The sequence below is a fragment of the Piliocolobus tephrosceles genome, chromosome 12 (genome assembly GCF_002776525.5).
Source record: "Piliocolobus tephrosceles isolate RC106 chromosome 12, ASM277652v3, whole genome shotgun sequence".
Taxonomy (NCBI): Eukaryota; Metazoa; Chordata; class Mammalia; order Primates; family Cercopithecidae; genus Piliocolobus; species Piliocolobus tephrosceles.
Window position 1 is genome coordinate 97,260,818 of NC_045445.1, and position 25,504 is coordinate 97,286,321.

At 38.4% G+C, this 25,504-nt stretch overlaps 1 protein-coding gene and 1 non-coding gene across 3 annotated transcripts in view; one reads left to right on the plus strand and one right to left on the minus strand.

Annotated features, from left to right (window-relative positions):
- Window positions 1-25,504, minus strand: part of MAGED1 (MAGE family member D1) — a 114,989-nt gene that overhangs the window by 21,956 nt on the left and 67,529 nt on the right. The gene's annotated exons all lie outside the window — the stretch shown is intronic.
- On the plus strand, window positions 12,025-12,130 carry LOC111531437. Its single transcript, XR_002728286.1, has one exon. It is a non-coding gene; the product is annotated as a U6 spliceosomal RNA (small nuclear RNA).

The following is a 25,504-nucleotide window of genomic DNA, read 5'->3' on the forward strand; positions in this document are numbered from 1 at the left end:
AGCTCCACATTAAGCTTTTACCAGTACCAGTCTGGGAGAGATTGGGTGCCCAATTACTTCTCTCCAAATGTCCTCCATTGAGACCACTGATAGATAGGTATCATTGTTACTGTTGGGTGGTGATAAAAACCTGACTCTTCATTAGGCTTCCTCTTGATACCACACCATTTGTTAGGGCAGAGGCACCTCATTATCACTCATTAGGGGTGGAAATCTAGGCTCCCTACATGGTCTCTACTGACTGAGGGTACTAAGATGTTCCCACTCCCCGTTCATCTTACTATTCTGTCAGGGAACTAGAGGTCTTATTACAGGCTGGCAAGGGTGGAAGTCTCTCTAGTTGGCCTTTGCTAGTAGGGGTAGAGCTGTAGTCTTGTCTGGTATTTAGCTACAGTAGAGCAGTTATTGTTTAAAAAATTTTGTCAGCCAGGCACGGTGGCTCACACCTGTAATCCCAGCAATTTGGGAGGCTGAGGCGGGTGGATCACCTGAGGTCACGAGTTCAAGACCAGCCTGGACAACATGGCAAAACCCTGTCTCTACTAAAAATACAAAAATTAGCCGGGCGTGGTGGCAGGCACCTGTAATTCCAGCTACTCAGGAGGCTGAGGCAGGAGAATAGCTTGAACCTGGGAGGCAGAGGTTGCAGTGAGCCAAGATCGTGCCACTGCACTCCAGCCTGGATGACAAGAGTGAGACTCTGTCTTAAAAAAAAAAAAAAAATCCTTACTAGGCTGTCTGTTCTTCAGATGAAGAAAGAGTGGACTTATATTGAGGCTTTTTTTTGGTCTATGCCCTTTGGTGTTTCCAGTTTGCCAGTTTCTCTAGCATCTGGTCTAGGATGTATGCAGCAAAAAGAAAACACAGGGAACTTACCTCCATGTTGATTCCTTGGTTCCAAGTTCCCTAGAGAATATATCATCTTCGTTTCAACTTTCTGGGTCTTGTTATGTTTTGTTTATATATTTTTTCCAGAATTGGATAGGAAAAATACATCTACCCTGTCTACTACTTCTTTCTGGAAGTTCTCAATTCTTGTATTTTTTTTTAATGTATTGTGATTTCTTAATGTACAATCACATTATAAGAAAAATAAATAATTTGATCACCTCTTTTACAATATGATAGCACTTATTTGGTGGTGGTCTCTTATATGAGTTGCTAAAACATCAAGAGCAATATTGAGTAATAATCTAAATAAGTAACATCCCTTTCTTTTTCCTCAAGTGACTTTACCATTTTGCCTATCAGAATAGTTATGGCTTTTGATAAGTAGTTTTTTAAAAATCATATTTAATAGCTTCTTTCTCTCCCTATTTTACTTTGGATTATTCATAATGCCTCTCTCTGCCTTATTCCCCAGTCAAATCCATCACCTATTCCTGTTACCATTTTAAGTACATTTTTATTCCATTCTATTATCTTTTTCTCTGTTTTCCACCATCTTGTTGGATGGGAGCATGAAGAGTGGGAGAAATTAGAAAGAAGGTCAAGTAAGAAAGAAAGGGACTGAAGAGGAAGAGAGGGAGGAAGAAAAGAAGAAAGAATATAACAGGAATAAGAAAAGATTAATAAAAATAGCAGCTGGAAGTAAATGGAATTAGGAAGATAAGGAAAAATAAGATAATGGAGAAAGAACGGATACTAAGTTGGAGCAGAAAAAGCAAGAGGAGGCCGGGTGCAGTGGTTCATGCCTATAATCCCAGCACTTTGGGAGGCTGAGGCAGGTAGATCACCTGAGGTCAGGAGTTCGAGACCAGCCTGGCCAACATGGTGAAACCCAGTCTCTACTGAAAATACAAAAAATTAGCTGGGCGTGGTGGCAAGTGCCTGTAATCCCAGCTACTTGGGAGGCTGAGGCAGGAAAATCGCTTCTACTCAAGAGGCGGAGGTTACAGTGAGCCAAGATCTCACCATTGCACTCCAGCCTGGGCAACGAGAGCAAAACTCTGTCTTAAAGAAAAAAAAAAGAAAAGAAAAGAAAAGAAAAAGAAAAAAGCAAGAGGAAAGAGAAGAGGATGTAAGGTAGAAGAACATGAGAGGGAGTGGAGAGTATATAGAGGGGTGGTATGGACAGAATGTTTGTGGCCTCATCAAATTCAGATGTTGAAACCTAAATTCTCAGTGTGACTGTACTGGAGATGGGGCCTTTGGGAGGTAATTAAGTCATATGGGTAGAGCCCTCATAATGAGATTAATGATCTTATAAGAAGGAAAAGGAGAAAGCTTGCTTCCTCAGTCTGCTCTCCACCTTGTGAGGACACAAGAAGAAGATGGCTATCTGCAAACCAGGAAAAAGAGGGCCCTCAACAGACAGCAGATCTGCCAGGGCCTTTGTCTTGGACTTCCCAGCCTCCAGAATGGTGGGAAGTATATTTCTATTGTTTAAGCCACCCAGTCTATGGTAGTCAGTTATAGCAGCCCGAACTGACTAAGACAAGAGGTTAAGGAGTAGATAAGGAGGGATGAAAAATAAACAAGGAGAGGAGTAAAAAAGAGGAAGGAGGGAGTAGAGGAAATAACCAGGGAGAAAAGAGAAGTATTTGAAATAAGAGGGCCAGGGACAGGAAGAAGAAGAAATGAAGTAGAATCACACTTCACCAATGACAGTGATTTCGTTCTGCAGAGAAGTTGTCCTTTCTTCTTCTCGGATTCTCAGTTCCCTTTATGTTGGTACCCACCAACACGCCAGAGGTCATTTCTCACATCTCACTCTAGCCTTGAGGTAAGACCACCGTGGTTTTGTACTATAAGCGACATATACCCCATGTTTTGAGTAGATAAATTTGTTTGAGATACTCAGTGTCTATCACACACGTTCTGTTGATGATTGTTCTGCAGGTATGGGTATTATCTGACAAACTCCAGTATGCAGGATATGTAAGTTATTTTCTCTGCAAGTCAACATAAATTCTATGTCAAGTTCCCATTCTACTGAGTGGTGGAAACTTAATCTCCAGCAGTATGGAGTCCCCCTCTCACTCTCTGCTTTGGGGTTGTATTTAAGTTCTACGATGTTAAATAGTGTCAAAACGTCAGGATGGGGAACATATGTTGGGTGTCATGTATCCATGCTGGCATACATGTCATATTGGTTCACCAATGTCTGTCCAAGCAGGTAGTTGTTGAGTGAGCTTCATGCTTTACTGTAAAGCTGCTTTGGGTCCAACTCTCTCTTTGGGTATCATATATCACTCATATACGTGGAAAACATTCTGCTGTTCCTATGATATGCTGAGGTCTGTTAATCTCTGTGAGGCTGTCTTTGTCTCACATATACTCCCATAATACCCTCAGCTGAGGGAAACCACATGAAGAGGCTACAAATAATTATAGACACCACACAGACAATTGTTTTGTAATCTTGTCCTCTCTGGCCTTAGCCAGAAGGTGAGACACAAGAACACATTGCTTAAGGATCTTGCAAACCTACCTGGCATTTCTTCCCATCCCTAGAATATGAGGCCTACAGTTCCTCATTTCTAAGGAACCCACAATATCTACTGACTCTATGCTTCCCCATGCCTTTCTTCCACCACAGAATCAATGTGAGGCTGGAGGCACCAACAACCAGAAAAAAAAACCTGGACAAACTAAAAATCAACCACTTTTTTGGACCTGTCATAGAAATGAAATTTTAGGGCAAATCATCACCCTAAAATCTTGATGGATAGGCAAATCTGGAGTCACATATGCATAATTGGAACATCAGATGGAGAAGAGAAAGAGAATAGAGCAGAAGAAATATCAAGTAATAATGGCTAAGAATTTTCCAAAATTAATGACAGACACCAAATTACAGATCCAGGAAGCTCAGAGAACACCAAATATCTTACTTATAATAGAACAAGAATAATAATTACAGCAGCTTTCATCAATAAACCATGCAAGCAACATGAGTAAAGTGAAATATTTAAAGTGTTCAAAGAAAAATGACTACCACCCTAGATTTCTACATACAGAAAAAGATCTTTCAAAAGTAAAGGAGAAGAAAAAAAAAAGTAAAGGAGAAGTAAAGACATTCTCAGATGAACAAAAATGGAATGAATTGATCACCAATAGTCCCGCTCTGCAAGAAATATTAGAAGATTTTCTTCAGGCAGAAAGAAAACTATATAGGGCAGAACTTGGAAGTACATAAAGAATGGGAGAGCACTGGAGAAGGAATAAATGAAGCTTTCCTTCAAAGAGGAAATCAAATCTCCAATTACAGAATATTTGAGGATGCTGTAATTAAAGGAAAGTTATGTATCTTTCCATTATAAAGACAGCTACATGCAATTAACAAGAGAAATATCTTAAAATAAAGATACAGCAAACATTAAAAGGATGGAATAAGTTATGACATGCAAATAATAAAAAGATGATGCATTAATATCACAGTATTTTAAAGCAAAATATAAAAACAAAATCATATCATGAGATTATAAGTAAAGTTTTATTATTTTTATTTTATTTTATTTTTTTAATTTTATTCTACCCCTAAGCAAAGGGTAGAATAACCATATGAAATAATGGGTCCGGCCGGGCGCAGTGGCTCAAGCCTGTAATCCCAGCACTTTGGGAGGCCGAGATGGGCGGATCACGAGGTCAGGAGATCGAGACCATCCTGGCTAAGACGGTGAAACCCCGTCTCTACTAAAAAATACAAAAACTAGCTGGGCGACGTGGCGGGCGCCTGTAGTCCCAGCTGCTCGGGAGGCTGAGGCAGGAGAATGGCTAAACCTGGGAGGCGGAGCTTGCAGTGAGCTGAGATTCGGCCACTGCACTCCAGCCTGGGTGACAGAGAGAGACTCCGTCTTGAGGCAACTTGATTTTATCTTCTTTATTTATATATGTATAAGAATTTTAAAACATTTTAAAAGTATACCTAGTAAAGTACTACACATTGTGATAAGTTCTGGAGAAATAATGACAGCAAAAATACATGTATTACCTGCTTTCAAGGATTAACGGATCTGAGTCCAGTCAGATTTCCACAATTTTAAGAAAGTTGGCTGAATTTCTAGTGCCAATTTGCATCATAAGAGCAGGCAAAGTGACATCTTAGGATTATATCAAATGCATTCCTATGGCTTCAGTATGTATTTAACAATAATGAATGACATTCGAACTCTGCTGGAACGACCATCTATGATTACTACATTCATAGAGCTCATCACTGCTAACGAATTGTGATGTTAATAAGACCTGAAGCTTGGCTAAAGGCTCTTCAATGTTCTTCACACGTTTCCTCACCATCGGAGGCTTTCTTGGTGACTTGTAATCTCTTATAGACTTAAATAGGTTACACCTTCCTTCATATTGCACAATTCCCTTCCAGTTAATTCCTCACCCCCATCACCACAGCAACTCACATTCCATTAATAAGCAGAAGGTTATCAGAAGAGACAAGGGAAGGAAGCCTGCAAGTAGAACCTCAATGCACAGTTTGGGAATGTTTGTTTGGTACTGCATCAGATGACCTTACCATGTCAGCTTTTGGTATCTTGTGACATAGAGTCCCTCTTTCATTTGCACTGGAAAATTTCAAGACATATCTGAATGCTCTCAGACACCTGGGATATGATTTAGTGCCATATGTGTCCTCAATGTTCAGCATCAATATAAACCTCATAAACCACTTAATTTGGAAATCATGGAACATTAACAACAATTAAAACAGATATGTAGCTGGACTCAGAAAAGTCATGAGTTCAGCTACATAGTATGACATTTCCTGATTTCATTTTATAAAAGAAAAATCATCTGAAAAACGTTGGGAAAATGGTCCATACCAAGTCTAATATCACACACATACATGCACAGTTGTAATTAATATACTACATCTGAGACTCTTTTTTGTATATAATGTTTTATCACAATTATCTTGGCATAACATTTTCTATGACATTAAAAAGCCTTTGCAAAATTCTTTATGATAACGTGTAATATCCCATCATATAAACTTACCTACTTGACCAAGTAACAAAAATCTTGTTTCCATTTATTTTTGTTCACTAGATTACCATTGTGGTGATTTTCCCCCAACAAACCTCTGTGCATACCTCCAATTATTTCCCTATGGTATATTATTAGAAATGGAATTACTAGTTCAAAGGGGTATGAACTATTTTAAGGCTGTTATTCAATAATACCAAAATGCTTTCCAAAAAGATTTTTGTCAACACTAGTAATGCAGAAGAGTTCTCACATACCTTTAATAGTGCTGAACATTTGCTTTAAAAATCTTTGCCCTGCCGGGCGCGGTGGCTCAAGCCTGTAATCCCAGCACTTTGGGAGGCGGAGACGGGCGGATCACGAGGTCAGGAGATCGAGACCATCCTGGCTAACACGGTGAAACCCCGTCTCTACTAAAAAATACAAAAACTAGCCGGGCGAGGTGGCGGGCGCCTGTAGTCCCAGCTACTCGGGGAGGCTGAGGCAGGAGAATGGCGTGAACCCGGGAGGCGGAGCTTGCAGTGAGCTGAGATCCGGCCACAGTACTCCATCCCGGTCGACAGAGTGAGACTCTGCCTCAAAAAAAAAAAAAAAAAAAAAAAATCTTTGCCCTTTTGATAGACAAAATGATGTTTAATTGATTCAAACTGTATTTATTATTATTATTAATGATGGGAAGATATTCTCAGTGTTTCTTAATCATTTGTATTTTGCTGTGAGAGTTCTTTGTACATCAAGGTTATTAACCTTGTATCTGTCACACTTGTTGCAAATGCTTGGTGCCTTGCCTCTTAGTCTTATTTATGAATTCCTGATCTAGGAAAAAATGCAATCTATGACTTTCTTTTCCACTATCATTTTCTCCTTTAAAAAAAATGCTAGGGATGTCCTTTGCTATTGAAAAGCCAAATAAGTATTCTTTTTACTAGAAAACAATTCAGAAACGTATATTTAGAGCCTAAAATATATCTATACTTTCTTAGTAATTTACCTTTGAAGACTATGCTTTAAATTGGGAGTGATAAAAAATCTGATTTAGATGTTTTTAATGACAGAAGCATGCTTCTATTGTAATAGTAAATGAAAAAAGATAATACAAATTTGGTAGGTTATTGAATTGAACTTTCACCCTTTCCTCACAATTTTGGTTAAAGCCATATAGCCTTTAAAAAAAAAAAAAAACAAAAAAGAAAAGAAAAGAAAAAGTTACCCAGTACCTACACATTCTAAAGAGAACATCCCAGGAGATCTGAGCACAATCCTACAGGCCTTACATGGGGAGAGCACACTAGTCATGCTACTGGTATTCATTCCATTCCTTTTCAGCCCATATGTACTCAGAAAGCTAGAAAGAATTAGATAAGAATTTACAGTGTTGTGAGTCCTTGGCTTGGGAAAGAGTGTTTTCCTCTCTCTTGAGGAAGGAGAGGGGCATGCAACTCCCTCACCAAAGTCGTGTGAGGAGGAATCCAAAGGAATCACTTACACAGACTGGGGGAGTCTGCATGGGATAAGAACAGAGTGGAGTATCACATTTTTTATATTCAACAGTTTCTTTCCAGGTTGAAATTTCTCAGGATGACTCAGGTTTGATTTGTTCCTAAAGGCTTTTTTCCACTGACTGCATTCCTATGGCTTCAGTATATATTTAACAATAACGAATGACATTTGAACTCTAGTTGAAAGACCATCCACAAAGTCAAGTGAATGTGAAAAGAAAAAAGAAAAGAAAGACCATCCATGATCACTACATTCATAGAGTTTATCTCTGCTAATGAATTATCTAATGTTAATAAGATCTGAAGCTTGGCCAAAGGCTCTTCAATGCTCTTCACATATTTTCTCACCATCATGGCCTCTTCTTGCTGATTTATAGTCTCTGAAATTAGTCTGAAGCTATGGTCATGTGACCCACACTATGGGTGTGAGTGTGGGCTTGTCCTATGTATGGTTTCATCCTCCCTTAGGATGTCTGAGATTAGAGTACAATTACTCTAACACTTACCATAGTCTTGGAAGCCCCCTGGCTGGGACCCAATCCTGTGAATATCTACCCCAAGCCTTAAACATCTATCCTTTAAAAGAAGGTTAATCTCCTTTTCTAACTTGTCTTTATGCTCAGAAGTTTCTTGTGATTAGGGTAATGAGGAGTTATCCTTGTAATATATGGCCACATTCCTCTGTGACCCAAATTGTTCCTCAAATCCCTGATTTTGAATACATTTCTTATTCTCAGGCTCTTCTCATTTGATAAAAAAAAATTATAACTGTCACTCATTTGTGATACTTGGCAGTAATGAGAAGGTCAAACAACTGCAAAAGAAAAGAAAATAATTATCTAACAGGTCTACACCATATAACTTCCTAAGAGGCAAGCTAGGGACAGGATTTTGCCCTCCAACCTGACAAAAAACACTTAAGAATGGACAGAAAATATGAAATAATGGTTTTTTAAGACACTGAACATTAGACAATGAAGAACAGTAATCCCTGAGAGATGAGGAAAAAAGAAGTGAGCACTTACTGCTTGAGAGGTTCCAGTTTGTGGAGCAGCAAGGGAGAATGTAGTCAGAATCCAGGGGATTCCCTGAATTCTGGGGTGACAGAGATGAGAGACCAGAAAGACCAAGGTAGCTAGAGTTCACAGAGCAGAGTACCCAAAAAGAGAGAGGTACACAGGGAGAACACTGGAGATCTTTGAAGGATTGCCATTAAGTATTAGGCAGAGTACAGTACTGATCAGTGAATTCATAAAAGGAAATTGCCCGAGGCTGGGGAAAGAGTCACCTGAAAGGATTAAAGGGAACAAGTGCCAGAAGCTCGAACAGGTTTGGGGACCATGCTGTTCTCACCAGCTAAAGTGGAAAACTTCCTAATTCATATGGCATGGGATACTCAGATGGGTCTTGCCTCATCAGTCAGGGATAATTAGCTTTATGCAAAAAAACTGCTGTGGTCCTGCCTAACAAATCATAAAAGCAAGACTAAAAAAGATCTAACTGTTTCCAAAGAAGTGCATTTCAGAACAAAGCTCAGGTAGCTTTGTAGGAATATAAAAATATCTAGCACCAAAAGACAAAACTTCAACAAAATTTTACCAAAAGGTAAAATTCACATTGCCTGGCATCGAATTAAACAAACAAACAAACAAACAAACAAAAAAAAAAACAGGCATACGAAGAAGCAGAAAAATAGGACCCATCTTGAGGAGAAAAATCAATCAATCCAAACTTACCCAGAACTTACATATTTAATAGATGTTATAATTAGCAGGTAAGCACATCAAAAGCCATTATAACTATATTCCATGTGTCCAAAAACTTAGAGGAAAGAATGGTCATGTTAAGTAAAAACATGAGATCTATTTAATAAGGCCCAAGTCATACATCTAGATATAAAAACTATATTTGAGAAGAAAAAAATACTAGATGATATTACTAAAGATTAGTGAACTTGAAGACATAATAGAAAAGATTCTAAATGAAATAAAATACATTTTAAAAGATAACAGAGCATAAGTCCCTTTGTTCATGCTGTTTCCTCTTCTGGAAACACTTTTACCCCATCCCACCCACAGATCCTTCAACCAATGAATTCTGAATCTGTCTTTTGGTTTCATCTCCATCATTACTTCCTCCCTGCTTTTACTTCCCTGATTAGGTAAAGACCTCTTTTAACCTATCCACAGAACCCTGTACTTCCCCTCCATAGCACTTACCAGAGTGACAACTTCACAAATATTTGAGTCTGCGATTACTATCTGTCTTTCTCACAAGACAGTAGCTTTATGAGGGCAGAGACAGTATGTCTATTTTTGCTTACCATGATATCCTCCAGCATCTCAAACTCTGCCAGTTATATCCCATCTGTATCTAGCACCTTTGTGATTTTCATCTATTAATTATACTCTCTCTCCCAAATCTTCAACCTCTCCTTCTCTACTGGTTATATCCTACCAACATCCCCTTTTCCTTACTAGGAAATTGTTTTTTCTTACCATGTTCTCTCAGCTACAGATAGTGGTGGCTATGTGTCACAGTTCTTTCCCATGGGATGTATTTGGCAGTCATTGGATAGGATTTTTGGGAAAGCTCTGTAAAAGGAGACTAATTCCACTGACAAGGTATTTTTGCCCTCTCCTCTTCCTCATTCTTTCTACCTGAAACATAGAAATGATGGCCAGAGTTGCAGCAGGCATCCTTCAACCAGAAGGCACCTGGAAGATGAGAGCTATACACCAAGGACCATGGAACAAAAAAAATACATAAGGGGACTGAGACACTGATAAAATTCTGGAGGTCCTGGGCTTGTTTCAGGTGAAGAAAAGATATCCCTTAATTATTTTAAGCAACTCATTTTTAGGTCTTTGTTATTCATATCCAAAGGATATTCCAAATACCCATCCTAAAACATGAGATGCCCCTACCCCAACTTCTCTCTCTCTCTCACACACACACACACACACAGTCTAACACACTATCTCATTCACACGACTCTCTCTGACTCATGATCATGACTATGACTTATGAAGTATGATCTCCACATATTGTCCCAGTTCTCCAAACTATCATATTCACACTTTACCCTTCAATCCTGCTGATACAGTTTGGCTCTATGTCCCCACCCAAATCCCATCTCGAATTGTAATGCTCATAATCCCCACATGTTAAGGGAGGGACCAGGTGGGAGGTGATTGGATCATGGAGTCGCTTTCCCTTATGCTGTTCTCCTGATAGTGAGTGAGTTCTCATGAGATCCAATGGTTTTATAAGGCAGTTTTCCCTACTCTTGCTCACTCTCTCTCACCTGCTGCCATGCAAGATGTGCCTCTTCCCCTTCTACCATGATTGTAAGTTTTCTGAGCCCTCCCAAGCCATGCAGAACTGAGTCAACTAAACCCTCTTTCTTTTTATGTATTTTTATTTTTTGACAATGAAAGAAAGCAAGTTTATTTGAGCAACAGTGTACAGCTAAGTGACTGTTCCATAGACAGAGCAAGGCCACCCCATAGGCAGATTGGTCCAGAGTAGCACTTGCGGATTGCTGGCTACCTATATTTATACCCATTCTTAATTATGTCCTAAATAAGGGGTGGGTTATTCACAAACGGGAGTATGGAAAAAGGGAAGAGAGTTCCCAGAATTATATAAGATAACTTCCAGATCATTGCCATGGCATTTGTAAACTGTCATGGTACTGGTAGAAGTGTCTTATGCAAGTGCATTATAATTGCTGGTCCTACCCAGCTTTGGCCAGTTTCTTTGCTATATACCATTTAGATAGACAGGGTCCTGACCAGTGCTCAGAAAACAAGACCTGCTGATCACCTACCTCAAAACAAACCAAAACATTAATTTTGAGAATATTCTAGAAAGACAAGTTGTTAAGAAAGAAGATACTGTAAAGACTCAAACAGAAATGTAACATAACATGTAAAGAATGAAATAAGAAAATAGCAAGGAAAGATAGCAAAGATGCAAAATCGGTGTAAGTTAAGAGTTAAATGAACCCAGAGAACAAACGATAAAGTCCTTTAGAAAGCACTATGATGGAAAGAATGGGGTGTTTCTGGGGGAAGGCCTGGCATAGGTAATGTTTTGTTAGCTTTCCAAAAAGATTAAAAGACTATGCCCAAAATATTCCCTTGAGAAGTGGCAGGTGTAAGAGGGCTCTGGAAATCAGTATAGTAATCCAGCTTCCAAAAAATAATTTTTAAAAAGGAGTCTCTTCTTGAGGAGAAATGGAGATCCAAAACAGATGTTCGATCACATCAGAGGCCCCTACTGTTCTGCATCTGTAGAGGCAGAATCTTATGCAGTCTGGGCTCCCGTTGTCACCGAGGTCATTAAGCCATCTCTGAGCACCTGCTGGGGGGCCACACACAGCCTGAACCCTCTCCAGGAGTGTGCCGCCAAGCACTGGAGAGATTTAGTTTTGTTTTATTCTTATCATGATCATGTTTTATTAATTTATATCTTTCATTCCTCTATAACAAGAGGTCCACTTGTCATCTGTGAAATGCCTTAAGCCAGACCTATACTGTTTTCACATACCATGTAATACTTGATATGATTAAGAAAAGTCGTGCTTGCTTTGGCAGCACAAACGCTAAAATTGGAACGGTGCAGAGATCAGCACATGGCCCCTGTACAAAGACGACACACAAATTCATGAAGCATAAAAAAGAAAGAAAAGAAAAGCAGTAAACTGGTGAGTTAACAGTTAACTGGAAAGATATCACTTTGAAGGCAATCCAATGAATTACCCTTCTACATATCAACCTTACCACCTGATTCTACATTTAAATATTTGCTGTTTACCAACAGGAAATTACAACTCCATTTACATGTGTCTCTGGGGAAAGAGCATGCAAAGAATGGTCACATCTTTATATATGCAAGGCAAATATCTGGAACAAAACAAAACAATTCTGGAATCCCATATGACATTAATATTTTAGGAATAGAGCACAAGATCCCCAAAGAACACACACACACACACACACACACACACACACACACACACACACACACACACTTCACATTATAGAAAAAGAAATCACATACACATCAATTTTGAGTAAGATATAGCAATATATCTCAAACTACTTATGCAAAGCCAGTTGGTTTTTTGTTCGTTTTAATTCATTTCAGTCAATACTTTCGTGAAATAAGAGTTTGTTTCTAGAAAAACTGATATTACAGTAAATTATAGAATACAAAATACAAGCCTCACTTTTTAAATTATTGATTCAGCATAAATAAAATCACTCTAAAATTGCAGTAAAAGTTCCCAAACACTTAGGCTAAGTTCTGTATTTAGTTCATGGTAGACTAGATCACCAACCCACACTTGTCCAAGGACCATATTTTTAATACACTGAGACAAAGCGTCTAAAAATGGATATCTTAGCCCAGCCCGGTGGCTCACCCTCCTAGTCTCTGCTACTCAGGAGGCTGAGGCAGGAGGATCCCCCGACCTCAGGAGTTTAGGCTGCAGTGAACTATGATAGCACCACTGCACCCCAGCCTGGGCGCCAGAGAAAGACTCCATCTCTTTTTTTGTTTTGTTTTGTTTTGTTTTGAGACAGGGTCTTGCTCTGTCACCCAGGCTGGAGTTCAGTGGTGCAATCTCGGCTCATTGCAACCTCCGCCTCCTGGGTTCAAGCATTCTCCCACCTCAGCCTCCCAAGCACTGGGACCACAGGTGCCCACCACCACAGTGGTCTAATTTTTGTATTTTTTTGTGTGTGTAGAGACAGGGTTTCGCCATGTTGCCCAGGCCGATCTCGAACTCCTGAGCTCAAGCGATCCGCCCGCCTCGGCCTCCCAAACTGCTGGAATCACAGGCATGAGCCACCGTGCCTGGCGCATACCCTGTCTCTTAAAAAAAAAAAAAATTAAAAATTAAAAAATCATAAAAATGGAGATCTTTCAGGCCAGGAGTGGTGGCCCACGCCTGCAATCTCAGCACCCTAAACCCTCTTTCTTTTTAACAAATTATCCAGTCTCAGATATCTCTTTATAGCAGTGTGAAAATGGATTAATATGCCCACTAACAGGCACACTGTCTCTATCACTACCATTTCCACACATACTCTGTCCTATCCTGTACTATCATAAATAAAATGTCTTTAGACCAGAACAGATACAGTACCCATGACACCCACTGTCAAATACAACTAACTTAGATCAATCCCCATTATCATACATACCATCCCCATCATTCACATAGTCACACCCCAATTAATCCCTACACTACACCCTTACGCAGTAACTAGCCACACCCACTATCATACACACAGTCCATGTCTCCATTATCAAACTTGTATCATCCTCCAAATCTCCTTCCACACATTCTCATACCACCTCCATTTCATACATACTCACAACCAATAACCACATCAGCTCTGCTCTCACACACATATATTCCCCATTCCTCACTGACACTCAGAAACTTTGTGCATTTTCCCATCATATACTTTATTGAACAACCCTATTCAGACCCTCATGATTTCCCCACTCCAAATTATCACATTTTCATCGACTGTGATTACCCATGCTCACTGTATCCACCTGTCCTCACAGAGACACACTTCTCATTTTCCCCAGCACACACAGACACACAGACATACACTAACCTTCTCACCTCCATCATGTACCTATCTTCCATAATGACATTACACTTGCCCCATTCCATCCTCCTTCTACTTCAACATGTCCCATCCACATTTTCACACAATGATCCCAGTGTCCCATCATCCTGTCCTCTCCCTCCCCATTCTCTCGCACAACCATATGCACACACATGCACAATTCTTGTCTTTCATACACACTGTGACCATAACTACCACTGTCACATACATTCTGATCTCTTTCTGTCACTATCACTCACATTGCCTCTGTCTTCATGATCACAGTGATTTCATACCATCCTCACACTGTCCCCATTGACACCGTTATCACACATACTTTGGCCACGTACCTCCATTACCCCACTATCACACAATACTCTCCCTATCTCTCCATCAAACACATGACCCACATCACTTAGGATTTTATACCTGTGGTGCCCATTCCCTGCTATCTCATTTTCCTTCTCTCTTTTCTTTCCTCTCCTCTCCTTTCTTCTCCCCCACTCCTATCTTACTCTCTCATACACAAACACACACACACACACTCACTTACTTTCCTGATATGTGGATCTTACATCAATCCAGATATAATAGAGAAGTTTCTCACTTGAAGCCTCATTGCAGAGTTCTAGTAAGTGTTAAGTGGAGAAATATATCATGCTCTAAAGGTACAATGTTTGGTGTTCCCATTGGTAAAGAGTGGTGAATGGATTCCTTTTGGTACATCTGCCTTTAAGGAGCATTTCTTCATGTTTTGTTATAGCATTTAGATGGGTTTTTAAATATTCTATTGATATGTCATTAATATGATATTCTGTAGTTGAGCTATTTGTACTACAGTCTTCCTAAAATATCCTAATACTTTTCGTGTCACAGCAAAATTATGATATTTTTGGTCCCGAAGAGATAGACAAGTTCAAGCACATGGCAATACTGAATATATCACTGAGCTGTGTTAGAGGGAACACTTAATCTTTACTTCTCATGTTTCTAAGTGGAAGAACTTCAAACAGACTAACACTCCTGCTTTTCTGTCCACAGGAGGAGGAATGAGTTATATGACTAGTATGTTTGGAAGAAACATCTGAGTATGCTTGTGTGATGGTTAATACTGAGTATCAACTTGATTGAATCGAAGGATACAAAGTATTGATCCTGGGTGTGTCTGTGAGGGTGTTGCCAAAAGAGATTAACATTTGAGTCAGTGGGCTGGGGAAGGCAGATATATCCTTCATCTGGTGGGCACAATCTAATCAGCTGCCAGCAAATATAAAGCAGGCAGAAAAACGTGAGAAGGAGAGACAGGCCTAGCCTCCCAGCCTACATCTTTCTCTCAAGCTGGATGCTTCCTGTCCTTGAACATTGGACTCCAAGTTCTTCAGTTTTGGGACTTGGATTGACTCTTTTTGCTCCTCAGCTTGCAGATAGCCTATTGTGAGACCTTGTGATCATGTAAGTTAATACTTAATAAGCTCCCCTTTATTTTTATGTGTATATATAGTTCTGTCCCTCTAGAGAACCCTGACTAATACAGCTTGGCTGGGGCTCTTGCTCTCTGCCCTTCGTCTACATGCTTACAGATAACATATCATGCATCAAGTGGCCCACTTTTGGCCCAGAGCCTTGTGGTTTTTCAGCATTGCTTACGGTGGTCTAGGTAAATCTGCTTAATTCTGGGTCCAATATTAGGAAGTCCACATTAAAGCCATATTCTCTGAAGTGTTATCAGTAATAAAGATGATGTTTTGAGTTCCACTTACCTGATTCCTACATCTTTCAATTTGAATTGTTTCTGAACCTAGTCAGGGAAGATGAGTGCTATTTATTGATCCCTCACAACTCCCACACAATGGATCAATAAAATCATATAAATTCTCTTTACTCATGTTATCCATATTTTACCACAAACAGGTTTCTAGGTGGAGTTTGTTTTTGATTAGCATTACCAGCAAACACTGATACAAATTAACATCAAGTCTAAACAAGGATATTGCATTGCCACTACCCCAGATTCCTCTTTTCCCTGAACTAGGAATTCAAATTCTGAATGGGTAGAGTTACCATGGTAGAGTAGGTGAAAATTAATCAGGAGTAGAAAACACCCTTTGATTAAAAACTTTATAATTTAGTCTTATAGAAATGCTCTTGTTAAAAACAGATTATGTAGAATTACATCTAACAGTCATTTTTGCTCTTTCTTTTTTCTTTTTGCTAGCTAGCTTTGTATTAGCTTTTGAGCCCTTGCATATAAACTTAAATACTGTGCTTGTCTGCTCTCAGTGAAAGAACAATATTTCAGAGTGCAATTTGTGTCCAAGGTGACTAGGCCTAAATATTGGAATTTTCACAGTTTTATCCGGGGACAATCAGTGTTGTAAAGAAATGACAACTTTTTGCTGGAAATAAAGCAGTGTGAAGATCAGAATTCACATGTGACCTCTTTTGCATAGTAACACCATTCATATCTGCACATAGTTGATATTCTAGACTCAAATACATTCCAATCTACATCAAGGCCCACAAAGTGATCATTAATTAATAAAAACAAACATTAAAAAGTTTCAGCAGTCAGAGAGAAAGAAAACAAAGCTATTAGACAAGACATGTTAAAACTGACTAAAAAGTAATAAGAACACCTGAGGAAAATGCAGCACATACACACAAAAACTTTCTATAGCTCAAAGCTTTGAAAACAAATTCTATATTAGTCCATTCTCACACTGCTATAAAGAAATTCCTGAGACTGCATAATTTACAAAGAAAAGAGGTTTAATTAGTTCATGTCTCTACAAGCTGTACAGGAAGCTTGGCTGGGGAGGCCTCGGGAAACTCACAATCATGGCAGAAGGTGAAGGGGAAGCAGGCACATCTTACATGGATAGAGCAGGAGGAAGAGAGAGAAGAGTGGAGGTGCTACACACTTTTAAATAACCAGATCTCATGAGAACTCACTATCATGAGAACAGCAAAGGGGAAATCTGCCCTCTTGATCCAATTACCTCCCACCAGGCCTCTTTTCCAACATTAGGGACCACAATTCAACATGAGATTTGGGTGGGGACACAAATCCAAACTGTATCAAATTCCAATTAAACAATAAAATGAAAAATGATGTCAATGATGAGCCCTGAATTACTTGACTAGAAAATCAAGCGCAAGATTTATATCAAGGTACTCAGCAAAAAAATCCATAAAGCAATAGATTCAATGAGATACAAGACAAGATATTTAGAGGATAGTGTCAATGAATCTAAAATGTGAATATGGGAGATGGATGGGGAGTTAAAGGAGAAAAGAAATAGAAGGAAGAGAGGCAATACTTAACTAAATGATAGAAGAAAATTTCCCTAACCTAAAGAAAGGGCTACCTGAATTCCAGACAAGATTGAGTGCCTGTTCATCCATCCATTCATTAATTTATGAATTCATACATTAATTTAATCAACTCATCTAATGAGGACTTATTACACAGCCAGCACTATTACAGGCACTTGGGATATATCAGTGAACAAAACAGACAAAAATCCCTGTCTTTGTGGAGCTTACATTCTAAGATATACTCAGCACACCCTGATTAAATTCTTGAATTCAAGGAAACAAGAAAAAAATTACAATCTTAAAGAGAAAGAGAAACAAAATTCAGAAATTTTCAATGATAAAAACTCTCAACAAATTAGGTATAAAGAGGAATGTACCCAAAAGCAGTAAAGGCTATATATCACAAGCCCATGGCTAACAACATACTCAATGGTGAAAAGTTGTAAGCTTTTCCTCTAAGATCATGAACAACACAAGGATGCCTACTCTCACTATTCCTATTCATCATAGTATTGGAAGCCCTAACCAGAGCAATTAGTCAAGAAAAGGAAATAAAATGCATCCAAATTGGAAAGGAAGAAGTGAAATTATATCTGTTTGCAGATGACATGATTGTATATACAGAAAAACCTAAGGACTCCATAAAACAAACTGTTAGAATTAATAACTGAATTAAGTTACATAATATACTATCAGCATAGAAAAATCAATAGCATTTCTGTGTAATAACAGTAAATAATCCAAAAGGGATATTAAGAAAATAATCCTATTTATAATAACATCAAAACCAATAAAATACTTAAGAATAAATTTAACCAAGGAGGTAAAAGATCTGTACACTGAAAACTACAAAACAATAATAGAAGAAATTGAAAAAGACACAAATAAATTGAAAAGTATTCTGTGTTCATGGACTGGAAGAATTAATATTGTCAAAATGTCCATACTAACTAAAGCAATCTGCAGATTCAATACAACCCTTATTAATAACTAAAAGCAATCTTGAACAAGAAGAACAAAGTCAGAGGCATCGTACTTCCTGATTTCAAATTATGTTACAAAGCTATAGTAGTCAAAACAACATGGTACTGGCATAAAAACAGACACATAGACAAATAAATAAAATAGCCCAGAAACAAATCCATGCGTATACAGTCAACTAATCTTTGACAAAGGTATCAAGAATACATAACGGAGAAAGGATAGTTTCTTCAACAAATGATGTTGGAAAACTGAATGTCCATTGCAGAAAAAAATGAAATTGGATCCTTATCTTACATACACACACACTCACACCCCTCAACTCAAATTGGAAATTGGATTAGAGATTTAAATGCAAGCCCTAAAACATACAACTTCTAGAAGAAAACATGGGAAAAGGTCCTTCACATTGAACTTGACAATGACTTTTTTTGTTATTACACCAAAAAGGCAGGCCACAAAAGCAAACATAAAAACGTGGGACTACATCAAACTACAAAGTTTCTGCACAGCAAGGGAAACAATCAACAAAATGAAAAGGCAACCCACAGATCAGGAGAAAATATACACAAACCATGTATCTGATAAGAGGTTAATACACAAAATATATAAGGAACTCATATAGTTAACTCAGTAGTTTTAAAAAAAAAACCACACAAATAACCGAATTTAAAAATGGGCAAAGGACCTGAATAGGTATTTTTTTCCAAGGAAGACATACAAATGCCCAACAGATATATGGAAAGTGTTAAACATTTCTAATCTTCAAGGAAATGCAAATTAATACCACAATGAGATGCCATCTCATACTTGTTATGATAGTTATTATCAAAAAGTCAAATGATAACAAGTGTTGGCAAAGTTGGCAAAAAGTGGCAAAAGTGAACCTTTATACATCGTTGGTGAGAGTGTAAAGTGGTACAGTCACTAGCAGAAACAGTATGGAGGTTCCCCCGCAAAATTAAGAATTGAACTACCATAAGATCCAGCAGTTCCACTTCTGGGTGTATATCCAAAGGAGATAAAATCACTATCTTAAAGAAGCATCTGAACTCCCCTGTTCATTGCTGCATTTTTAGCAATAGTTAAGATAAGAAAACAATCTAAGTGTCTGCAACAGATGCATGAAGAAATTGTGTGTATACACATACACACACACACACACACACAATGGAATATTGTTCACTCTTGATAAAGGAAATCCTGCCATTTGCAACAACACAGATGAACCTGGAGGACACTATGCTAAGTGATATAAGCCAAACACAGAAAGACAAACACTGCATGATCTCACTTATATGTTGAATCTTTAAAAAGTTGAACTCATAGAAACAGAGAGTGGATGGGTGGTTACCCAAGGTCAGCCAGTGTGTGGGGGAAATGGAGAGATGGTCAAAGGATACAAACTTGTGGTTGTAAGATGCATAAGTTCTGGAGATCTAATGTGCAGCATGGTGAATATAGCTAGTAATAATGTATTACAACTTGAAATTCATTAAGAGAGTAGATCTTAAGTATTCCCACAAAAAAGGTAACCGTAAGTTGATGGATATGTTAATTAGCTTGACTGTAGAAATCATTTCCCAATGTATATTTGTATCAAAATATCATGTTGTACACCTTGGATATGTAAAATTTTTGTCAACTATAACCCTAATAGAGCTGAAAAGAGAAAAAGTGTCACCTGCAGTAGAAAAGTTAAATTAGACAGACAGGACTTTCATCAGTAACACTAAATTTCATGACCTCATTCACTAATTATCCCAGAAATGGCTTTACAGTTCTCAGAGAAGCTAAAGTCAGTTTTTTGACTCAGAATCTGTTTTCCTGGGAGACTATCTAACAGGAGCAACATACCCTTTTCTCATACAACTAGATTTGTGTTTGCTTTTCCATTTTTTCAAAACTAAACAATATGTTAAAAACATATAAACAAGTGATAAAAATATACGAAAACCAAATAAATTGTTAATACAAAAATCAGGGTAGTATTATCTCTAAGTGGAGGTGGACAGGAAAGTGTGATTGGAAAGGGCACTAAAGTACTGATAATGTTCTATTTCTTGTCCTGGTCCATGGGTCTGGAGGCATTATTTCATTTTTATTATTTTAAATGTAAATATTAATTAATTCAACAAATAAATGTCTATCATGTATCAGGCACTATTCTAGGCACTGGAAAAACAGAAATAAATAAAATAGATAAAAATGTGTCCTTATGGAGCTCACAAAGTAGCCAAGAAATAATAAAACTTTCCAGAGTTCAAGTACAAAAACATACAAGCTGAAAGAGTCTACCTACCAGGTATCTAGGACAACAGATATACAAATATCCACACATCATCATGAAATTTTAGAGTATCAGGGATAAAGTGGAAATCCCAAAAGCTTTCAGGACTGAAAACAGCCCAGACTGGATCAAGAGAGAAGGCTCTACAAAGGGGACTTCTAGAAATAAATATTCTGAATATTTTGACTTTTTTAGCAGTTACACAAAAATAGACATGATAGGGCTAACAGAAAAAATAAGGATTGGATATTTTGGGAGGCCAAGGCGAGCGGATCACTTGAGGTCAGGAGTTCGAAACCAGCCTGGCCAACATGGTGAAACCCCGTCTCTAATAAAAATACAAAAAAATTATCCGGGTACGGTAGGTGCCTGTAATCCCAGCTACCTGGGAGGCTGAGGCAGGAGAATTGCTTGAACCCGGAAGGCAGAGGTTGCAGTGAGCCAAGATCGCACTATTGCACTATAGCCTGGGCGACAGGGCAAGACTCTGCCTCAAATATAAATACATAAAAATACACAGATAAAAGGGAATTATAACTCTAGAAATGATACAAATGTGTTCAAAACAGAAACGTAGATACAATTCACTACCTGTCTCTTTAGTGAACAATGTTTGCACAATCACAATAGTATAAACATCATCATTAACCAAAAAGTATGTTATAACTATACTAAAAGAACAGAGAAGGGAATTGATGGAGAAAAAAGTGAGAGTTAAATCTTCATCTACCATAATGGGAAGTCAACAGCTAATATCTGAAATAAGTAACTCATGAAATAATGGTATTTAGATAAAAACCAAAAGAAGTAGATTTCAAAGTTAGCTAATTTGCATTCTAGCCTTCAAGTGTTCAAGTCTGGTGGTGAAAAAAAAGTGAAGCTAATACTGCTATTTTTTGTTATTTCTTTTTTAAGCCACACATAGGTCTTGCTATAATATATAGTATATTTACTATAATTTAAAAATTCAAAATAAAATGTCTTTTAATTATAAAGGGAGCAAAGGGATATGATGAGAGCTGAGACGTACTAAAATTAATGAGGCCAACAGAATAGATCAAAAGATGGTGGTGCATATAAATGTGGAAACTGAAGCCCCGCCCCACTGTTTGCTTTTTATTCTTTTGCAACATGGGGGTGGGATCCAAATTGCTCTTCAGTTGTAGAAATAATCAAAGAGGAGCTTTACATTTGAGAAATGACCATGAGAGGACCTGGCAGCTCCATTCTCCCAGGTAGGGTGGGAATGGAATTATGAGTCAGAGACCTGGAAGACTGAAGACAGGAGAAATTTATTCTGGGACACGCTCGGCCTGCCACAAGAGGGCAGAACAAGAATGTAGTATCTCCTCTGGTCCCCCTCCTACCTTTCTTCTGCTGATTCTAAGCTTTGTCTTCCCTTAAAATGCCTAGGTTTCTGAAATTCTGCCTTGGGTTTTGTTTTTTTCTCACTCCACACCACCCTCTCCCAGGACAATCTCACTGATACTTCAATTAAAACCACCACTTCTATACTTGATGACTACCAAATTTCTATCTGATTTCTATCTGTAACCCTACTTGCTTCACAGCAGCAGAATGAATTCTGTACTACCTACTGAATAATTTCCTCTTGCACACTGCAAAGGTCATTCTTTCCCCACAAACCTGCTCCTTATTCTGAGTTCTCCATGAATGGTTTTTACATATTGTTAACCATCCAAGGCAGAAAGAAAACTGGGCATCATCCTTGATTCCTTCTTCTCCATCAGTCCCCCATATCTAGTCAGTGACCAAGTTCCAAATTTCTTGCATTCCCATTTCATTCTTGTATTCTCATTTTATTCCCACTGCCTTAACCCAGATTTCAGTATCTGTTTTATAAATAGCCTTCTAACTGGTCTCCCTGCACCCAGTTCTCTTTTCCAATCTATCCATCACACTCCTTTTTTTCTTTTCTTTTTGAGACGGAGTCTCACTCTGTTGCTCAGGCTGGAGTGCACTGGCATGATCTCAGCTCACTGCAACCTCCCCCTCCCAGGTTCAAGCGATTCTCCTGCCTCAACTTCCCAAGTAGCTGGGACTACAGAAGCGCACCACCATGCCTAGCTAATTTTTGTATTTGTAGTAGAGACAGGGTTTCACAGTGTTGGCCAGGATGGTCTCGAACTCCTGACCTCAAATGATGTGCCCACCTCGGCCTCTCAAAGTGTTGTGATTACAGACGTGAGCCAATGCACCCGGCTATCCATCACACTCCTACCCACAGGATCTTTCCTTCTTTCTTTCTTTTTTGAGACAGAATCTCACTCTGTTGCCCAGGTTGGAGTGCAGTGGCGTGATCTCAGCTCACTGCAACCTCTGCCTCCCAGGCAGTTCTTTGTTCATGGCTCCTTTCTCCAAATTCAAACCCAGCAGCATAGCATCTTCTTTCCTCTCTGACCTCTCCTTTAGTCCTCACATTCTCCCTCTGTAAGTCTGGCCCTCTTGCCTCTCTCTTATAAGGATCCTTGTGATTACATTGGGCCCACCCTAACAATCCAGTATTATCCCTGCATCTCAAAATCCTTAATGTGATCACATCTGCAGAAGTCCCTTTTACCATTTCAGGTAACATATATTCACAGGTTCTGGAGATTAAAATGCAGTTTTGGGGGGCCATTATTCAGCCTACCAACTACAAGTTGTGCAAATTGTGGACCTTGTGATTCTGCAGAACAGCATTCACATTATGACCATCAAAGACATCTGTATTTATTATGACAATTTTCTAGCAAGTGGTAAGAAAGCTTTTTGAGGAAGAGGTATTATTTTACAATTCACACAAAGGTACCGTATGAGCCAGCAGAAGCCCCATAATCTAAAGTGATTAATACTATCACAACACAAGTGTAACACATTCATTCCCCAACTGGGATGGGAGAGGTCTATTACAGAGTGTTAAGATCCTTGCAGAACCAACAATAATATATTTCAATAACATGTTTATTAGGTATGTACTACATGCCAGGTGCCATACTAGACACTTTATACTCTTTATCTAGAATCCTTACAACTTGGTACAGTATTACATCCTGACCTAAAAAAAAAAAAAATGAGCAAGGTGAGACTCAAAGAGATTTATTAATATAACTAAAGTCACACAGCTAGAAGGCGGTTAAGCTGGCAAATAAACCCAGTTATACCTGGAGGTAGATCCTGAATACTTTCTGCTGTAGTACACTGCCTCCTTGAAGTGAGAAGGTAGAAAATCAATGTCTTACTATTTCTTATACCTTGAGTTTCTGAAAGTCACACTTATTGTTGACTCAGTGCTAGAGTACTGCATATTCCTGAAGCAAATTCAAATTCAAGTTCCTCTGAATACTGGGTGATACACAAGCAACCTATGGCTAAACCCATCTGGGGAGAAAATCATGCCACATACCCTAGCTTCTCCACTTCCTTATAGGCTGAATTCTACTTTATTTTGGCTTATTTGATTGTAATTCCTAGAATGACCTGGCTGTGTTCCTGAAGCTCTCACCACATCTGTCCTCTCCATTCCTACTCAATCATTTTAAGAACTGGATAACTCTACCTTGTTACCGATGGTGAAGCTATCCTGGCCAATCCCAGAGCCTGTGCTTTCCATCCCACTCCACGTTGTCTACACCACAAAAAGTGGTTAGGGTGAGTATATGAGAATAGAATTTTGTTATTAATGAAATCTTTCAAGATTGGAAGTAATTCCTATTCAAAGGGATAATATAAATATGATAAAGTCTTTATAGCCCTTACTGAATTTGATAGAACCCAATGTAGAGTCTCTAATTCCAAAACTGACTGAAGGCTCCCAATACTCACTGAAGAGTGAATCCTGATTTCTGAAGGAATTTCTTAATGATGAATAAAGACTAACACATCCTTGAAGATTTATATATTGCCACTATAAACCCAGAACAATTAAACTCTCTAGGACTCAAATCGTGGTTCTTCCAGTGACGAGTATGTGATCTTGGGGAAATTTTTCCACCTTATTTCTTTGGTTTCTTCATGTGTGTGTAAACAACAATGAAGGTTTCTACATTGTATGATTATTGTAAAAAAATAAATGATTAAACAAACTATGTAAAGTTCTTGTAGTGCTTGGCACACTGGTAGGCGTGTAATTATGTGGTAACTATTTTAATTAACTTTTACAAAGAATCTTTTTTCATTTTTACCAAGACCTGATTTTCTCATAAAGACTTTCCCACACACATTACATTAATAAGATTCCTGCCACTCTGTATTTTCTGATGCTGAGTAAGATTAAACTTCAGATTGAAGGCCTTTCCACATTCACTGCATTTGAGCGAACTCACTATGGACTTGCTGATATCAAGTAAGGCTGACAGCCTGCTGAAAGCATACTCATAATTTTTTACATACGTAGAAGGTGATGCCTTTATGAATCCTCTGATGATGAATAAGACTTAGCCTCCAATTGAAGGCTTATTCATTACAGGTACAGAGCGTCTCTCCACTATGAATCTGCAGATGATGAACAAGGATTGATTTCTGTTTGGAGATTTTTGTACATTCATTGTAAAAGATTCTCTTTGATGACAAATAAAATTTGAGCTCTAGATTAAAAACATTTCCATATTTGTTACACTGAAAGGATCTCTTTCCATCTCTGCTATAAATTTTCTAATGTTTTTGAAGGTCTGATATCTCCAGATACCCTTTCCCACATTAATCATTGCATAAGGTTACTTTCCACTGTGAATTCTCTCATGTTTAGTAAAGTCTGAGCTGGATCTGAAAGTCTTTCCACATGCATTATGAGCATAGGGTTGTTCTCCACTATGAATTCTCTCACGTTAAAAAAAAAGTCT